General features: G+C 38.0%; 1 protein-coding gene across 8 annotated transcripts in view; it reads left to right on the top strand.

Annotated features, from left to right (window-relative positions):
- Positions 1–12563, top strand: part of KDM4C (lysine demethylase 4C) — a 430596-nt gene that overhangs the window by 380677 nt on the left and 37356 nt on the right. The gene's annotated exons all lie outside the window — the stretch shown is intronic.

Below are 12563 nucleotides of genomic sequence, written 5' to 3'. Positions count from 1 at the left end.
TAATATTTGATTCAGGTGTTGTGTTTTCCCACCACAAAGAGTACTGTTTTCTAGGAGGTTCCTTAGCCGTCATTATTCTGAATAGTAGATGAACTTAGACTCATCTTCCCAAATTCTTTTAACTAAGTGAAAAATGTATGTGGTCAGAAACATGAAATGTGAATTCACCTGTTCTTTTCTGTTACAAAGTGTTTGTATATTTGAATTCCTTTATTCTTTTTCTTTCTGCTTAGCTGGAGAATATGGCTTTTATTAATCTGACCTGACAGTGACATCTGTGATCATACAGAAACATCTGTGGATGTTTCATATGGGAGTAACAAAAATCACGCAAGAAAAAGGCTCTGACTTTTCCTGAGTTTCTTAACTGTGGTCTGGAGTGGGAAACATGCATGCCAGTCTGTCTGTTTGTGTGTCTCAGGGACTTGCCTTTGAGCAGGATGTTTCACAAGAAAAGCACTTTCAGCAGAAGGTTTTTTTGAAATCAGATAACTGAGACCAGGGTTAGTCTTCTGGTCATCTTGTTATCCCTTCTTCATTTAAGGGAAATGTCCATCTGGGGAGCCAGGCATCACTAATATAACTTCTGCCTTGTCCTGGGTCTGTTGATGATATGCCCTTGTTTGTATTTGGAAAGATGTTATTCTTTAAAAGTAATAATTATGCATTACATGCAACTGATAATTAAATGTAACCTTATGAGGTTGCTTATAAATATTTCTAGAATTTTGGTCTCCTGGGGCCAAAGAAACATTGATTCAGTTAGCTTTGTTAGGCTTACTTCTCTATGCCTTTAAGAAGGACAAGTATGTAAACAAAAGTTACCTTATTTGAAAGATTTTAAAGCAGATGAGTTTAAACAAGTTAAAAATACCAGGACTTGATCATACACCAAACGGGTGAATTATGTTTCTTTGCAGAATTCCACCTGGAGCTTTGCTTTACTGCACTGCCATTGCTCTTCATAAGCAGCAGCCCTTAGGTACCATGCTCCCCTTGTTAGACTAGGCCACCCCTTCAAGCATGCAGTATCTGCTGTGTGCCAAGCATCACACTGGGTGCTGGCAGAGATAATGAGAAAGAAGGTGTGATTCCCGCTCAGTCTGGAGGGAGGCAGGCTGGTAAATAGGTGCTTTCTAGACAGTGCGATAAGTGCTATAAATGAGCCAGAAGCAACTTCCCACCTGTTGGGGTCAGGAGACTTGAGTCAGAGAGTCCACAAGGTCAATAGGGTTGACACTGCCGGACAGTACCACATGCCAGGACTGCTTCAGGAGCTTGACACGCATGAATCATTTCATCCTCACAACCTTACACGCTTACAAGCCAAATTTTCTACATCTGGCTACTGAAGAAACTGAGGCACAAAGAAGTAAATAACTTTCTTAAGGTGACCCACAGCTAGTTAAGTGTCAGAAAGTGTATTCAGTCCCAGAGTTGGGCTCCAGAGCCTCTGTTCTTAACTCCTGGGGAGAAAGGACATTTAGAGTGGGAGATGAAGAGGTATGTGAGGGCAAGAAAGGCAAAGAAACACACAGGCTCTTGTCAGCCCTGCCCAGCCTACACACTTATTTCAGAATCAATCAGCATTCTTTTGTGCAGGCTGTCAATACTGAGCCAGCCAAAGAGAGAAAGCTTTGCTGGGGAGCATATTGGGGATGGGACAACAGACTTCTGAGCACTGATCCTGAAACCTGAGCAAATAGTTAGGTCTTTATCCATGAGAGTATTTAATGAATCCTAAACTCCCTTTCACTTCATGAGCCTCCACATACCCAGTTGGTCTTAAGCTTTCTTGGATTGTCTTCAACTTGTACGTTGGAAAAGAGTGGCTGTGATCCTAGGAGTTATTTGAATCCACAAGCCTTCCCTTTGATAACTTCGGTTCCCACTCTCTGTGAACCCAAACAAGTTTGGTTTAAAGTATTTGTGGGTGTTGTGAGAACAAGGCTCTAAAATTTATAAGATTGTTCAGAAGCACCTTGGCATTTAAATCAACAATAATGGAAAAGCAAAAATTCTTTACAGCTTGATTAGCTATTACTTAGCATATGCGATAAGGATTTGCGGTTTAGCAGCGGGGCGTTTGTGTGTATGTGTGTGTGCGTGTACGTGTGTGTGGCCACAGCTGTAGCCTTGGAGGGAGGCGGTGCTCATGGTGGCGTGAGTTAATGTAGATTGGAGGGGGGCGTCTGTATGAATTTGCGTGAATGATAATATTTTTCAGGGAAAAGAATTATAATTGTCTTTGAGCAGGTCTTCTCTCTTTCATCTAGCCTTTCCTCCCTCGATATTCCCCACCGCCCTTTCCTGTCTGGTACATTTTTGGTTACTCGTTCCAGGCCTCTTACACCAACCAAGTAGGAATATTTGTCATGTTGTGTTTTCAAATTTCACATACTTTCTAATAATGTCACCGTTTGTTGGCTGCTGTGGCCTCTTCCTCTTTGTTCTCTTGGTGCTGAATGAGACATCCCCAGCTTTCCTTCTTTGGTGGCTCCATAGGGAAGGTTTTATTTTTCCTTATAATATTGTATTAGGGTTCTCCAGAGAAATAGAATCAGTAAGAGTAGTGTGTGTGCGCGTGTGTGTGTTTAATATATTACAAGTACATATGTATAATATGTATGATTTATTACAAGGAGTTGGCTCAGGTGATTTTGGAAGCCGAGAAGTCCCAAGATAGGTAGTCAACAGACTGAAGATAGGAGAGCAGATGGTGTAATTCTAGTTCAGGGCCAGCAGGCTCAAGAGCCAGGAAGAGCTTCAAGTCCAGAGTCAGGAAAAAACGGAATCCCAACTCAAAACTGGTCAGGCAAGCAGAATTCCCCTTTATTTGGGAAAGGGTCAGCCTTTTTGTTCTCTTCAGGCTTTCACTTGGTTGCATGGGCCCTAGGAGGATCGTCTGCTTTGTCTATCAATTCACATACTAAAGTCATCCAATAACACCCTCGCAGACTCACCTCGAATAATGTTTGACCAAATACCTGATATCTGGGTACCTGTGGCCCTGTCAAGTTGATGCATAAAATCAACCATCACATATGTATTGTCCTGGGGCATTTTAGGAGACTGCTTACCTTGTGGTGCCAGAAGCTCTGACTCATAGGCAGAATGTAATTTCCCTTTCTGTAAAGCAGCCACGCTGTTTTGGTCAGTTTGCAGCACTCTGTAGATCCACTCCATTAGCTATGTGCTCTGTCCTGCTCATCATCCAGGTTCCCAAAGGGCAAAGTCATGGATTTTATAAAGCAAGCTTTTAAAATTTAAAGGATTGTCAGGGATGGATTGGGGTCTGTGTTTCCCACCGAAATTAATGAAAGCTACATGATTAAATGCCCTCATAGTATGTCAACTAGACTTCAGTTGGATATGGGGAATTTGATGTTATATTTCAAAACATAATGTATGTGTATAATTAAGTATGTTATAAATATATTCACATATAAATCATATATATATATATTTTTAAATGCTTTGCTGAAACCCTTTGGAGAGATAGGGGTTTTCGGAAGCATGAGCCACCCATTCTCCTTGCATGGCCCTGCAATAAACCTATCTCTGCTCCCCCCGCCCCCCAAAATCATACTCATTCTCATATGTGATATAATGTAACTACCTTTATATCACCATTTTTCAGCCCATGTGGGTTAATTCTTATGATTGTCCCACTTCCACTTTTGATATCCATCAACATCAGAACTATCTTCTGGGAGATGGAAACCCTGCTTGGTTCCCTAATGGGGAGTTTCATCAGGACATAAGAAAAATGTGACCATGTCTGCCTCTGTCTCAGTATCTGGCAGATTGTGGCAGAATAATTATTTGTGTGGAAACATTAAATTTATTCCATATTCCTCAGAGAAATCTTGTTTTCATTTGATAATATACCTGTGCCGTCTGAAACTGGGGCTAGAAAATGATTTTTTCTTCTGTTTGTCTGAAAACTCTCTAATCCACACAATGTGCTTAATCAGGCACGAGTGCTTCTGGGAAGGCCCTTTCATCAAATGCAACGTGACGTCAGTGTGACTGGCTAGTGGAGAACTAGCTTCTCTAAGCTGTGGGTGCTTGCTAACTAGAACTGCCATAAGGGTACAACACAATTTCAGTTTTTTAACTATGAAAATAAAATCTAGAACATCAAGTTTAATTATCCCAAAGTGTTTATTTACATATAACATAGTCTTTTATGAAGCCTGATGCTTTAGTAAAGAAATACATTCCCTTATTTATAGAATCACTGATTATGATCACTTTATGCTCCCAACAGAAAAGAAGCCTTTAATGCTGGCTGGCCTATCCATGTTTGAAAATAAATTTGCTGGGCATTAAAATGCCTTTGTTAGGGTTATGTGACTAGAGGGAGTGTTTGGAGTTGTAGAGAGAAACATTCTTTGGACTACCAGAAAATTTCTTTCCAGACGTAGGTACTTTATCTCTGTGATAGCCAGAAAAATGTCCCAAATCTTTTCTCTCAACAGTACACCTGCAGGATATGTGTATCGGCCCAGTTAAACACAGCATGCAATCTGTAGCTGTCAAGGGAAGTAACAAAAGATGTATTGCTACACGCCTCCATCTGTCAGTCTATGAAACTGCAACACACTTCCTGATGAATTTTTTTGTAGTCTCCTACTATTTTGATGGGAATGAAAGTTGCCCACAGGAGAGAATTCAACGGGCATGGCAATTCCAGGGCCCCCTATCACCCTTTGCTAAAACTTGAGATCCTCTGGCATGCCTATGATGACCCTAGAATGATGGCTGCTTCCCTTCCTCTGCACTTGGAGCTCATTTCGAGGGAGGAAAATGGTGCAGTGTGATCCGGATAGTTTCAGGACAAGCACTTAACATTCACCACTGGGCCTGAGAAGAGAAACAGGACCATTTAGAAATTCGACAGCAAGAGTCCATCACTGAAATTTCCATGAAGACTTGCTACATTTTTCAGTGTCCGTTGTAATGTGAATAAAGCATGAGAACTGTACACTTCAGGATTCTAGGGATGGACTGTCATGGCCTTTAGTTTTTGTGGGCTGTACAGTGCAAACTGAAACTCTTAAAGCTAATTTTTTCCTCAGTTATAGGCAGGTTGCTCAAACCTGTTTGAAGCTTGTTTTTTCCCTACTAAAAAGGGAATAATAATTTATACCTTCTGAGGTTATTGAAAGGACTAAATGAGCTAATTTACCATGTAGCTAACATGGTAGGCACAAAATCAAAATTTTTAGGTAATTAACTTCAGTCTGTAGAACTTTCTTTTCCCCTTTTCCTCCCCCATCTAGTTTATGCTGCCCTTTTCTGGTCTTGATGAAATTTGGTTAGAAGATGTGTCCTTAGAACTTTAATCCTACTTGTTAGGTTAAATGGGTATCTGTACAGGTGAGATTTCACTGAGTCAGATTATTGTTTCTACTTGCTGTAAAGCAGTCCTGGCATTTTTAGACTTTGTAATAACCCAGTTCTCTGCATTTGTGCATGTATTTTTTTGTATGTTCATAAAGTGTTATTTCATTGGCTTTTCATGACAAACCCGGCTCCAGAATAAGTTCATGCTCATTTCGTAGATATGATACTTGCCGAGTCACAGAAACCCTATGATTTGTGTGAGTTCCCCAAATTAGGGGTGACAGAGTCAGGTGCAGAATGTAGGTTGGCCCCCTGTATTCCATTGCTTGTTGCCTCTGTGCTTTGGGACACCTTTCCAGGAAGTCTGCTCTCTGTGACTTTAGTGTCGCTGTGGTAGAAGACCTTGTATGTAACTGCTCAGGGTTCAGCACCTCCACAAGGCCCCACTTGGCAAGTGTAGGCATAGGGGTGACTCTGCATGTTCAGCATACAAAAGAAAATATCTACGGGGGTTTGAGAAACTAAGAAAAAAGTTTTCCAAGAAACTCTATCTTACGTTATAGGATCCTGGGAAGTGTTTTTGGATTCCTGTTGGCTCCTAGATTGTGAGGTACCCTGGATTTTTAAGTCAGGTGGAAGTCACGCCCCATCCCGGACCATCTGTGTTATGTGTGCTACAGACTGATGCTCCCCCCACCCACCCCCAGTCTTGATTCTTCTAGAATCAATGGAATTTGCCAGAGAAGGCTCCAGGAACTTTTACTGGTTTAGGATTCTGTAGGTATGGCCCACATGGCATTTGACTGCTCAAGAGGGGCACCCTTGCTTCTCTTTCTTGGCTGTAGAGCTGAGAGTCTGTGAGGTGAAGGGCTTTGCCAAATTCCTGTTGATTTTTATATCCTTTGGAAGCCTTTTATACATGTAAAAAAAATCTGTTATTACTTTGATTTTAATCAATATTCAGTTTAAAATCTACTTTTTTAAGCCTTCAGATTCAGCTAACACATTTTCTTATTTATAAATCTAATAATTTTTTACACAAAAATTTAGAACAAACTCATTTGTTCCTCGATTAATGTTTATATAATGTATAAGTTGATAGATCAAATTCTAACCATTTTACATTTAAGTAATCAAATTTCCTTGGATGTCTTAACTATGCTTATAGGTTTAATGTATGTAATTCTCACAAATATCACATTTTTTTAAGCACTCAGTGTCCGTAATGCTAATAAATTAGACATTAATTTAGTAGTTCAAATTCTTCTGTTTTAAACACTTCAAAAAGCAAACAACACATACAGCAGTACAATATTTACAAAGCATATTACTGCACCTTTATATAAACACAGTTTACATTGGATAATCTGTTAAATACAATCTGTATTTAAACACATTTTAATGATAGATAAGTAAATAGAGTCTACCCACCAAGGGGGAGTAGTAGTACTATACTGGCTAGGAGTTTACTAAGAAAAAATAATCAAAGAACCTCAAGGCCATTCAGAGGCATAGAGTCTGGTTATATCTTTGAAGACTAAACCTGCAGTTGCTGGGCAGGGGCTCCTACCTAAGGTCAGCTTTCATCTGATTCTTCAACTCTGTAAATTATGTGCTCTTCACTGAGGCTCTAACTAGTTTCATAAGTTTCATGAACTGTCTCAAGTTGGTGGGGGTGAGTACTTACCAGGTCCTGGAATTTTATTCTCTTTTGTGTAATTCTGGTGTGGCTTTTTGCCTTGAAACCTGGGGCATACTAACAGAATGTTGAAGCCCTTATTTGAGTTGGACTCACTTTCTGTTTTATAAATCATATGCATCTCTGCCCATGATTCTGTAGCTATCATATTGACAATTTCCATTCAGCATTGTGATCCTCTGAAAAGTATGTAATTGCTCTGGTGTCCCATGCAGGATATTAACTAGTATCCCTGAAGACACAGTGTCAATTACATTTTTCTTCAAATACATACCTCCTTCACTTGACAGTATTTCTCTTATTTCTCTTTTGGCAATTATCTCAAGGTGATTGGTTTGAGGAACTTATTCCCAGGAGACAGTTTTTGGTGTTTCTTTCCCATCCTTTTCTTTCCAAGGGAACTCAAAGGTATATAGCATCTCATCTTCACTCTAACAAGATAAAAATAAGTACATTGAACTTGGGGCAGTGTTATTAATTTCCAGGACTTTATTGTCTCTTCTCAACACAGGGCTTAATCCCAAGGGTGGCAGTCACCATGATCCAAATCTACCTGTGTTTGGGAATATCCAATAATATTCTTATTGACCTATGTATTCAGTGCTGTTTTAGGCACCATGGAGGATTCAAGATGTGTAAGCATAGGTGAAGGAGTGATCCTGGGTGTTCTGGAGGCAAAATAAAATACCCAAGTGGGTTTGAAAGACTAAGAAAAATGTTGTTATCAGAAACAGTCTATGCTATGGGATTCTGGGAAACTCATGGATTTTCTGTTCCAAGTTTTTAAAAAAATTTATTTTATTGAAGTATAGGTGATTTACAATGTTGTGTTAATTTCTGCTGTACAGGAAAGTGATTCAGTTGTTTATCTGTACACATTCTTTTTTATATTCCTTTCATTATGGTTTATCATAGGATATTGAGTATATTTGCCTGTGCTGTACAGTAGGACTTTGTTGTTTATCCAGTCTATGTATAATAGTTTGCATCTGCTAATCCCAAACTCCCACTCCATCCCTCCTGCACCTGCGTCCCCCTTGGCAACCACAAGTCTCTTCTCTATGTCTTTGAGTCTATTTTTGTTGCATAAATAAGTTAATTTGTGTCATATGTTAGATTCCACATACAAGTGATATCATTTGGTATTTATCTTTCTTTTTCTGACTTACTTCACTTAGTATGATAATCTCTAGGTCCATCATGTTGCTGCAAATGGCATTATTTCATTCTTTTTTGTGGCTGAATAGTATTCCATTATATATATGTACCACATCTTCTTTATCCATTCATCTGTTGATGGACATTTAGGTTGTTTCCATGTCTTAGCTATTGTGAATAGTGCTGCTATGGACATAGGGGTGTATGTATCTTTTTGAATTATAGTTTTGTCCAGATATATGCCCAGTGGTGGGGCTGCTAGATCATATAGTAGCTCCATTTTTAGTTTTTAACAGAACCTCCATACTATTTTCCATAGTGGATGCACCAATTTACATTCCTACCAACAGTGTATGAGGGTTCCCTTTTCTCTACACCCTCTCCAGCATTTGTTATTTGTAGATTTTTAAATCATGGCCATTCTGACTGCTGTGAGGTGGTACCTCATTGTAGTTTTGATTTGCATTTATTTAATAATTAGTGATGATGAGCATCTTTTCATGTGCCTATTGACGACCTGTATGTCCTCTTTGGAGAAATGTCTATTTAGGTCTTCTACCCATTTTTTGATTGGGTCATTTGTTTTTTTGTTATTGAGTTGTATGAGTTATTTGTATATTTTGGAAATTAAGCTCTTGTTGGTCATATCGTTTGCAAATATTTTCTCCCAGTCTAGGTTGTCTTTTCATTTTTATTATGGTTTCCTTTGCTGTGCAAAAGCTTATAAGTTTGATTAGGTAGCATTTGTTTATTTTTGCTTTTATTTCTCTTGCCTTGGGAGATTGACCATTGATCATTGGTATGATTTATGTCAGAGAATATTTTGCCTATATTCTAGGAGTTTTATGGTGTCATGTCTTATATTTAAGTCTTTAAGCCATTTTGAGTTTATTTTTTTTCTGTGGTGTGAAGGTGTGTTCTAACTTCATTGATTTACATGTGGCTGTCCAACTTTTCCAACACCACTTGCTGAAGAGACTGTCTTTTCTCCATTGTATAATCTTTTCTCTGTTGTATAATCTTGCCTCCTTTGTTGAAGATTAATTGACTGTAGATGTGTGGGTTTCTTTCTGGGCTCTCTATTCTGTTCCATTGACCCACATGTCTGTTTTTGTGCCAATACCACACTATTTTGATTACTTTATCTTTGTAGTATTGTCTGAAGTCTGAGAGGGTTATGCCTCCTGCTTTGTTCTTTTTCCTCAGGATTGCTTTGGGAATTCTGGGTCTTTTATAGTTCTGTATAAATTTAAAAATTTTTTTGTTCTAGTTCTGTGAAAAACATCATGGGTAATTTGATAGGGATCGCATTAAATCTGTAGGTTGCTTTGGGTAGTATGGCCATTTTAACAATATTAATTTTTCCAATCCAAAAGCATGGGATATCTTCCATTTTTTTGGAATCATCTTCAATTTCCTTTATTAATAGTTTATAGTTCTCAGCATATACGTCTTTACCTCCTTGCTCAGGTTTATTCTTAAGGTTTTTTTTTTTTGATGCAATTTTAAAAGGGATTTTTTTTCTTTTTACATTCCCTTTCTGATATTTCCTTGTTAGTGTAAAGGCATGCAACCAATTTCTGTATGTTAATCTTGTATCCTCCTACCTTGCTGAATTCGTTTATCAGTTCTAGTAGTTTTTGTGTGGAGTCTTTAGGGTTTTCTATATATAGTATCATGCCACCTGCATATAATGACAATTTTACCTCTTGGGAAGCTCCTGGATTTTCAAGTTAAGTGGCCACGGAGACATTATAGTGATAGAGACCAAGCTGATGAAGAGATACCTCTTGTTATGAGGCCACCTCAGCTTTGGGAATTCATGCCCCATCTCAGCCCATTTGTGTTATATTTTCATCACTGATGCCCCTTACATCCCGTCACCCCAACCAGGAGCTGATCAGAAAGATTTTACAAGAAAAATACCCAATGAAGGTTATTGAAAGTAAGTTAGAGATGGAAGCAATGGTGATAGACCAGAGGGTTGAAGGAAGTCACTTCAGGGAGGAGAGAGATGAACTAGGTTACTGACTTCTAAAGAGTTCTTTGTGTATTTTAGATACAAGCCCTTTGCCAAATATTTAAAATTTTTTCTCCAAGTCTGAATAATATTGCATTGTATAACATATTTTGTTTACCCATTTGCCAGTTGATGGCTGTAAATCCAGTTGATTAGATTATTTCTAGTTTGGGAGCTATTATAAATAATGCTTCTATGAACGTTTGCTTTCAAGTCTTCGTGTGGACATGTGTTTTCATTTCTCTGGGATAAATATCTAGGAGTGAGATTACTAAGTTATATGGTAGATGCATGATTGGCTTTATAAGAATATGCCAAACTGTTTTTCAGAGTGGCTGTACCAGCAATGCGTGAGGGTATAATTTCTCCACCAACCTACCCTTACAAACACCTGGTATTGTCAGTCTTTTGGATAATAACCATTCTAGTGGGTGTGTAGTAGTATCTCAATGTGTTTAATTTTTATTTCCCTGATGACCAATGATTTTGAGCATCTTTTCAAGTGGTTATTAGCTATTTATACATCACCTTTGTTGAAAAGCCTATTCTGATATTTCACTTTTTTGAAAATTGAGTTGCAAGTGTTTTTTAAATATTCTATATATGAATTTTTTGTAAGATCTGTGATTTGCAAATATTTTCTCCCAGTTTGTACGTTGTCCTCACTTTCTTAAAGGTGTTTGAAGAGCAAAAGTTTTAAATTTCAATGAAGCTCATTGTATCAATTTGTTCTTTGTGGATCATCCTTTTGGTGTCATATTTTAAGACATCTTTGCCTCACTGAAGGCCACAGAGATTTTTCTCTTATGTTCTCTTCTAGAAGTTTTATAGTTTTAGGTCTTACATTTAGAGCTATAATCCATTTTGTGTTAATTTTTGTGTGTGGTGTGAGGCCAGGGTCCAAGTTCTGTAAAATGAAAACCATACAGCCTAACTTAATCAATTAATTGTAAGGATTAATTGAGAGAATGCCTATAATCATCATAGTGCAGCACCTTTTACATAGTAGGTGCTCAAAAAAACGTCGTTCCTCTCTGCTCCATCACCTAATTTTCTCAAAATTGCACTACAGAAGGGAAAATTAGTTATTTCTTTTAATATTCTGAACTTCTAGAAAGCCTCATGGATGGCTTGTTTGCACGTCTACCTAATATCAAGAGTATTTTAGAGATACGTATTGTATAAGCCTTCAGAAATTTAGTTTCAACATAATTTCTTTACCTTTAAGGAAAGAAGAGTAGAAAATACCAGATAAAACGTGGTTCCATCTGCAAAGAGAACTGGAATATGGTTAATGTGCTTAGACCTGAAAAATACTTGATAGATTTTAGATTAGTCCAAGATCATATTTCAAACCAGGACATGTTTTATTTTTCCAAAGAAAGAAAGAAGGAAGGAAGGGAAAAACAGAGGAAATATTTTTTTTGGTTAGTAACATAAGGGAAATTAATGAAGAAGTGCTTACTTAAAGAAGAAATTAAACTCCAGATTTTCCACTTTAACTTGATCTTGTTTGTCATAACACTTACCTCAGTTGATATATGATAGCCATTGAACTTTGAGCTTCTTGAGAAGAAGGGCCGTATCTGTTTGAGTTACTATTATGTACCTAGTTCTCAGTACAGGGTTTATAGTAAGTGGATAATAAATAGTTGTTGAATTAAAGAGTAAATAAATTAATAGCCATCACATATTCAAGTATTAAATTTGTTATTCTAAGTCATACCTTAGACAATTGGTATGTTATTTTAAAATCCATAGTCAATGTCAAGAGTTGTTTTACAATTTGAGTCCAAGTTCGTATTGTAAGCTTCGTGTCCTTTCCAGGTAAAGAATATTTATCCTAGAGCAGAGCTATGCTCCAGCAGTAGTCCCTGGGAAAACCCAAGCCTTCAGTGTTTGGCTTCCACCTAAGACTTCTTTAAAGAAGGTCTTGAGCCCTGAAAAAAATTAGAAACCACTGGTACAGATGAAGTGAACAGTTATGTACTGTCCCTCTGCCACAAGAGTGAGGACTCTGTCATGAAGAGGTGGCTAAGGGACCCATGGTGTTAATGCAGCTGCTGGTACCTGTGTGTGCCTGAGAGCAGGACTGTTGGGAAAAGTCACCTGTGGTCTTAGCAGGTTCCCCCATGAATGTTCAGCTCAAAACTGTGAATATAAGTGACATCATTTCTAAATTTCAGAGTTGGGCTGAATCAACTTGCATTGAATTGAAAATATAAGCATAATGAAAATTCTTTATTCCTTCTGATAAATACATGGCCAGATGTCAGTGTTGCTTCACATCATAATATTATAATGTCAGCGTTCATTGTTGACCCTTCTCTTCTT

This window comes from Kogia breviceps, chromosome 8 (genome assembly GCF_026419965.1).
Source record: "Kogia breviceps isolate mKogBre1 chromosome 8, mKogBre1 haplotype 1, whole genome shotgun sequence".
Classification (NCBI taxonomy): domain Eukaryota; kingdom Metazoa; phylum Chordata; class Mammalia; order Artiodactyla; family Physeteridae; genus Kogia; species Kogia breviceps.
Note: the sequence above shows the minus strand (reverse complement) of the source record. Positions and strands in the feature narration are given on the sequence as shown.